This window comes from Acinonyx jubatus, chromosome B2 (genome assembly GCF_027475565.1).
Source record: "Acinonyx jubatus isolate Ajub_Pintada_27869175 chromosome B2, VMU_Ajub_asm_v1.0, whole genome shotgun sequence".
Taxonomy (NCBI): Eukaryota; Metazoa; Chordata; class Mammalia; order Carnivora; family Felidae; genus Acinonyx; species Acinonyx jubatus.
Window position 1 is genome coordinate 50244059 of NC_069385.1, and position 7915 is coordinate 50251973.

Below are 7915 nucleotides of genomic sequence, written 5' to 3' on the forward strand. Positions count from 1 at the left end.
TTTTTCCCCTTTTCTAATAAACTGTCATGTTCCTGAAATAACTTTAGAGTGTTCCCGTTTCACAAGAAGCTGGCAAGTCATGACAATTCATTAGAAGAGAGTTGCTAAGTCTAGCCTGCACGGAAGGAAAGGTGGATTACGCTCCAGCCCCCGAGACGGAAGCAGCATCTACATATATTATCTGGAATCCTTCTTCAAGAAAGATCTGCCTCTTCTCCCTTATTTATTTACTCAATCAGTTATTTATATTAGGATGGAGCCAAGTTTTGTTTTGTTTTGTTTTTCAGGTCATATGCAATTCTAATGTTTTTTATTTCTCAAATTGTTTCACCTCTGGCCATTTCAAGCTCTTTCAAGTTGGCTCCTATGTCCTTTGGACATGCTTCATCTTTTTTTAACAAATGCATTTCCTTTCATTGTGGCACCACAAGTGCCCCAGGCTCACCTTGGATTTTCCCTGACCCAGGACTGAAATCAGACATTTCTCCAAGGAAACTTGGCTCTTTTTGTTGGAAAATGACATCTGGAATCCAAACTCTAGGTGCTGGGTATACTTGCTGTTATATGACAGTTTTACTGCTTCAGGTCCTAAGGACAGAGCAGGGAGATCTATACATGTATATACACATGCCTGTAATTATTTCTTTATCTATCGATCTGTCTAAATAGTAAATTAAATGTGAGTTTGAACCGATGTTTCCAATTCCAGTCTTGCACCACAGGGTTTATTCCTGCCTTCTCCACTTGCTTATGTGTCACTTCTATCCCTGACAGTGGGAAACCTGGATCCCATTGTCTACAGTTTATTTACATGTCCACTCAGCCCTTGTGTGTTTGTGGAGTTTCAGAATTGCTAACCCATAATCCTGTGAGAAATGAATTTACCAGCCAGGTACAGTGTTTATGTATAGTCCTTTTGTTTTTAGCCTTGTAATATCTAGTAAAAACGTTATTTTCCAAAGTTTCTTAAGTCAGCTCCTTTTTTACCCCATCAGTTTATTTTTCAATAATATTCTTGCCTCATGACTTAAGTCACATATGGTCAGTACAGAAAATAAGAGCAAGCAAAAAAAAAAAAGAAAAAACAACTCATCCCGGTACCATGACTCAGCAATAACAGAGAAGCACTACCGACATTTTGATATAGTGTGTGTGCATTTATGTGCCTTTGTGTTAGTTTTACTAATATTGGGATTATTCCTCATGTTCTGCTGTATGATTTTTTTTTTCACCTAACGCTATGGATCCTTAAGGAACTATAGGTTTGTAAACAGAGGCATCTCCTGATGAGATGCATATTTGGAAAGACCATCCTGGAGCCCTAAAGAGAATGCAATGGAGGTGAAGGGAAGGAGGGAGATACCGAAATCAGAAATACTCCTGGGCAGATAGAATTATCTAGACTGACAGGGGTGCCTGGGTAGCTCAGTCGGTTAAGCGACTGACTTCATGATCTCACTGTTTGCGAGTTCAAGCCCCGCACCAGGCTCTGTGCTGAAAGCTCAGAGCCTGGAGCCTGCTTCACATTCTGTGTCTCCCTCTCTCTCTCTCTCCACCCCTCCCTTGCTTGTGTGCTCTCTCTCTCTCTCTTTCTCTCACTCAAAAATGAATAAACATTTAAAAATTTAAAAAAAGAATTACCTAGACTGATAGATTAATATTATTATTATGTGACATATTTAAAAGAATAACAAGTGGAATAGATGAGGGTAAATGAATTTGAGAGGCATTTCAAGATAGAATTGACAAGATTTTGGTGGATGCTTGGCTACTGGAGTGAGCTAGAGGAGGAGGTGAAGAACTCTGACATTTTAAGACAAGTGGATCCATCAACAGTGATAACATTAACCCACATCCATATAGAACACAAAGCAAAGGTTGGGTTTTACAGAGAAGATGATTGTCTGATTTTTGTACATGTTGAGTTTAAGGTGCTTCGTTCTTTCAGCTGGAGCAGTTCAAGGTCAATTGCATGTTTGTGTCTGGTTGTCAGATAAGAGGATCGACCAAGAGGCAGAACTTGTAGAAAAAATTGATAGACTCCCTGCCAAGAGATTGGGTAAAATCACTCCAGGAGATCTGTAAAGCTAAAGAAAGGCGCAAAAAATACAACTGGAAATTTAGATACCACTTAAGATTCGGGCAGGGGAGGAACAATCAGTAAAAGGGGACAAAGAAGGGGGAAATGGGCCAAGAGCTAAGAAGAGAAGCAAAAGCATGTAGTGTCTAAAAAGTAAAAAGTGGAGAAAGTTCAGAAAATGACCAAGCACATCAGTGCTCCCGTCACAGAGATGAGGAGGCTTCCAAGGACTGAAAGAGGTGAGGACATTGAGGTAACACATGTCAACTCTCTTTCCAAGAATGTGAAAGTGAAAAAAAACAGAAACAGTGTAGTCTCTTAAGGAGAAGTTAGAGTCTGTGAGAGGCATTGTTTCCTCTCTTTCTCTCCTTATTTAGAATTGGAGAGACTGACAGGCCCAGGGGTTGGAGGTGAGAGGTCTCAGATAGGTCTGACTGGGCAAGTTGGGTCTCCTGCCATTTCAGTTACCTTTCTAGCCCAAAGGCTTAGTGAGGAATTATTGCAAAATATGAAGAGTGGAAATTCGTAGTATGGGTTAGGTGAGGGCAGAGAATATTGTGAGCCTTCACATGTTACACACAGATCATTTAAATAATCATTATCTGAAATGATGTTTGAGAGAGCTGTTTAAACATTGAAAGCAAAGTTAAAAATTCTGGCATTACATGAAGTAGACCATAATAACACAACTTTGTGCTTTTTATCCAGTATATGGTTTTTTAACTCAGTCAATCTATAATGCTCAAGTGGTTCAAGAACAATAATACAATGTGTTTCCTGAGAGTTTCAGATATCTAGTGACCTTGAGTATGCATGAAACTCCAGTTAACTACATAATACTGTGAGAAACATCTAAGCTTCAAAAGAAAATTCTCCATTTCATTCTTCATGTAAAAGTAAATGTTTGGGGCTCCTCTAAACAAACAAGTTCAACATATATTTATGCTAGATTTTATAGAAGAATGTATTGAAAACATAAACAACACTGAACTGAAATAGGAACTGTTTATTTATCGAATGGCTCTTTTTGAAAAGTAATGATAGTGTGAGTCACAGAAGTTAACTGCTTCCTTTTGTAATACGACCTGGAATTTCTTTTGATGTGAGCAAAGATACAATTATTTACAAGTAAAATAAAAAGAATTTTTTAAATTTTTGTTAATGTTTATTTCCTTTTTAGAGAGATTACATGAGCAGGGGAGGGACGGAGAGAGAGGGAGATGGAGAATCCCAAGCAGGCTTTGACCTGTCAGCACAGAACCCAACCTGACATGGGGCTCAAACTCATGAACCGTGAGACCGCGACCTCTCAGCCCTGGGACACTCAATCGAGTGAGCATCCAGGAGCCCCCAAAAAATTTTTTTTAATTTTTAAAATTAAGATCAAGGCACTGATTTAAGTCAAACTTTGAATACAGATAGAATTCTATTCTATATTCTGTACTTACAATATGTCTACACTATATTAAGCTCTATACTTATTACAATGTAAGTATGTTCTGCAGAAGAGCCTTTACGATGAGGAGTGAGAAATAGACAGTGACCAACAGCACAGGCTCTGGATGCGAACTTCCCAGGCTCAAGTACAATCTTTGTTACTAACCAGCTGGAACTCTGGGGTGAGTAACTTAATATCCCCATCCTAAAAAAAAATGGGCGAATAATAGACCTTACTGCTTAGGCTTTTTGCAAGGATTGAAGAACTTAATATAAGAAAAATATTTAAAAGAGTGCCTAATACACGTAAAGACTCAAGAAATGTTAGTTGTTCATATTATTTGCACCAGCCTCTCCATATTTGACCTTCAAGGGTTTAAATTTCTTAGTCAAACATGATATGGATTGAACCGCTGCTCAAAAAGTCACCCAGCTGGGGGCAGATCTAGGTTTTAAGCGGCCTGCAAATTGTATAATTTGGGAGGCCCTCTAAGAAACAGAGCAGAGAACTATGAAGAAGGCGTGTGGAATCCAGGCATTTGAGGAGCCCGATGCTCCCCTCCTTCCCCCTCCGCCCTCCACTGTTATGTAGGTATAGGGTGCTGCTGTCACTTGGAAACTCTCTTGGTACCCTTGCTGTAAAATACCACAAATGAAAGGATGCTTCCACAAACCAGCCACAGCGTAGTCCTGACTCCGCTGAGAGGTTTTTGGATCCCCTAGGACCCAAGGCTGAGAGACTCACCGAATGTTTGAAGTTGGACGAGCCCAACTCGATGTTTTTATTATTAAAGCATGCTTTACGTGCAGGCGCAGAGGCCGGCTCTGTAACCACTGGGTCCTGTGATCTAGCAGGAGCTGATGAGAGCGGTGAGGCTGCCAGAAAGCAGGGCCCCAAACGGCTGCCTGCAGTGTGTGTGTGTGTGTGTGTGTGTGTGTGTGTGTGTGTGTGTTTAGAGCTAGAGTTCTCAGACTGTGCCCTGGGAGGTCTCACGTTACCCAACGCCTGGGTGATGTTAGCCATTACTTATTTCAAAAGAACAGAGCTGAGGAAGGAAAAGGGAGAGGATAAGAGTAAGAGAAAGAAAGCGAAAGATGTTTCCTGTCTGTCCTCTTGAAAGGCAGTGAGGCATTTTCTCTAATGGCTTCATTCTGACAGCAATGTGGAGTCTCTTATGGACTCCAGCAGCAGGCAGTGAATGGAGAGCCAGCCCGTTGGAGAGCAGGAGCATACGAAGGCATACAACCAGGGAGAGAGTTTTCTTTTTCTTTCTTCAGTTCTTCTTGCAAACCGTCCAAAACTCCTGCAGTTGTCATTATTTATTTACGCTAAGTAATCACGAATATACTAATAGAATTTTCTTTCCCTTTGTTGGGTGGGGAGGGGCAGGAAGGGGCGGTATGGAAGAAGAAAAAGAGGAAGGTTGGAATTATCTTTATAGCTCAACTGTAAAACCCCCTGTCACGTGAAGGAGGCAGTATAGCTTAGTGGTCAACGTGGCCTGACTCCGTCACCTTTTCACCGCATTCTGGATGATGGGTTCACCTTTCTTAAGCTTAGTTTCCCTATACGTGAAATAGGGAGGAAGATGATGTCTACCCGTGGGAATGCTGGGAAGACTAGAAGAGACAGCCAGACAAGCTCCTAGTAAGGCACCAACACCTACTAAGTACTCTAAAAGGCAGCTATTATTGGGGTTCCTGGGTGGCTTAGTCAGGTAAGCACCTGACTTCAGCTCAGGTCATGATCTCACAGTGAGTTCAAGCCTCACGTCAGGCTCTGTGTTGACAGCTCAGAACCTGGAGCCTGCTTCAGATTCTGTGTCTCCACTTGTCTCTGCCCCTGCCCTGCTCATGCTCTATCTCTGTCTCCCTCTCTCTCTAAAAAATAAATAAATATTTTTAAAAAAATTTTAAAGGTAGCTCATTATTATGATGACCATTATGCATGCCTTGACATTTTCATAATCCAATGTGTCAATCGCTTCACTGATCAATGGAAATATGGAAAGTAACAAGTACTAAACTCTTTTTTTCCATTTGTCAATGATGACTTATTTCTCAAATTGTAGACTTGTTCTTTTAATTTTTCAAGTCAAAAGTCACCAACTGAAGGCCCCCAGTTTGAACATTTCTATAGAATGCTGGCTAATGCTGACATTTCTTTAAGAAATACTGCCTTAGATAAAAACACAATGTTTGGAAACTTGCCACTAACATCTCATTAAAGCAGTACTATATGTTTTAGTTTCAGCCTTCCTGAGATCTCTTCTTGGAAGGACACCCGGACCTGTTGCAAGAGCAGAAAATGTGGTCCTTGGCCCTGGGGAATTTATAATTTAATAGAGAAACTGGCTGTACACAGAATCACATAAATAAATATAACAGAAGCACATAAGCAAACATTTATACAGAGCTGAGCACAGCTGCATAGGTTTACACAGGTGCTAAAAAATATATCAGGGAAAGAAAAATTAAGAAACCAGTGGTTATTACAGTGCTTGGCAGCTAGAATACAGAGCAATGTAAGTTTTGCAATTGCACAGATCTACACAGGCATGGTCTTCCTGTTTGCTAAATGGTACATTGAGCCTAAGGAAGCTCAGAGATTAGTGAAGAAAGAAATAATTGCAAATTATGGGAAGAGCAGGTAAAATAGATGAGAAACGAGTGGGGTTGAATTGTTCTTGTTGTTGGCAATTGTTTGTGACTAACATTTGAACACTTCCATTGTGCCAGGAAGGGGACTTTACGTGAATCATCTCATGTAATTCTCGCAGCCACCCCAAAATACTGTGTCACTGCTCACATTTTACAGACAAGAAAATTGAAGCCCAGAGACATTAAGGGACCTGACCAAACTGTGTGTCTAAGCATCAGCAAGTGCCTACCGTGGAATTTGAACCTGGGTCTGTAGGATTCCGAACCTGCCCTCTTCAGCTACTACTCTACTTCCTTGCTGGCACAAACTGAAAAGATAAGAGAGGTAGAGGGAATCATTTTAAAAACAGACAGTGGAATGACTGTTTACTAAACCCCTTAATGCCTCAGATGCCGATCATGATGGGACCAAACTGTGCAGAAGAGGTCAAAGAGATGTGCACAGGCTAAAGGAGCCTTGGATGAGGGGAAGCCAGTCAGCAAGGAAGGTCACCAATCGCACACATCCGTCTGCCTCCGAAGCATTACTGACAAACTCTTCCTTTATTACTAAGCAAGTTGCTCTTACCTGCAAACCTCCACTCCCTGACAAACACTGCTTTATCACAATACCACACAGTAGAAAGCTGACCACCCCAAATATGCACGTAGATAGCCAGACAGAGTATTGGCTATCCACTTGGTGACTTGGCCTGTTGGTAACTAAACTGGAAAGGTGTCTACTGTCCTAATAACTTCTCTACCGGGCAACTTTCTCTCACTGAGTTCCCTGGATAGCAGAGGGAATCTTGAGGAAGGATGGACCTGGACTTAAGTCCAGGCCCAAACAACTCCTGGCTTTGTAGCCTTGGAGAAGCTTCGCGGGTACTCTGGGCACCATCTCTAACATACACATAATAATTCTATCCTAGGGTTATGGAGAATATTAGCTGAGGTGATACCTATGAAATACTTCGTACAATGCCTGGCCCATAAAAATGCTCAAACACATTAGCTGTTGTTTTTAAAGATACTATGAGACAGCTAATGTACTCGATAAGCTCTTCAAAGCGGTCAGAGGCATCCTTTCTCTTTGGTCCTGAAAACAACAATGCCACTCTCATGTTGGAGCTAGAAAACTCTGCCATTTAGCATCAGGGTAACATCAAGCACATTTTTGCGTGGGTGGCCCCCCTTCTTCATGCAGGATAAAGATCGAGTTAAGCACAGTACTTTGGGACCCCAGAAGTCAAGGCCTATAGCTGCAGTGGTCCGGGAGTGGGGAGGGGGCCACCACTGCTAGACGGAGCATTTCCTCTCATGCTATCTGTTTCCCTCTGGCTTCCTGTGCTGCTCACGCAGATACAACCACAAGCCGGGTTTGCAGTGCAGTTTAATGATGTTCCCATTGCATAAGGTTTTGTTTGGGTGCAGTTCGGTCAAAATGAGGTGGGGGCAGAGGGAGTGCAATCTGTTGCAGCTGTTCATCATTACCCAGATAAGCTTCAGAAGCCTCCCAATTAACCTTCGTGTGTAATAAAGCCAATCAGCACATAAAAACAAGAATTTCTCATTTACTGAAATGATATTTGGCTTGTAATTGCTGTCTGAGAATGTTGAACCAAGTAGAAAACATTAAGAAAATTGCACTCCTCCCCACAAATTTAAGCTTAGTGATTATTAAAGAAAAAAAAAAAGACTAAGAATGTCATTTGGTAGCATAAGCTGTTTTGTCCTGATTTCAAGGTAAGAATAGAA

The 7915-nt window shown here is 41.4% G+C and overlaps 1 protein-coding gene across 1 annotated transcript in view; it reads right to left on the bottom strand.

Moving 5' to 3' along the window:
• The window catches only part of RFPL4B (ret finger protein like 4B), a 53224-nt gene extending 47822 nt beyond the window's left edge, over positions 1-5402 (bottom strand). Inside the window, exon 1 of the mRNA XM_053222359.1 lies at positions 446-5402. The gene's annotated coding sequence lies outside the window, so the exon portion shown is untranslated. The remainder of the gene's footprint in view (positions 1-445) is intronic.
• Positions 5403-7915: the final 2513 nt, after the last annotated feature.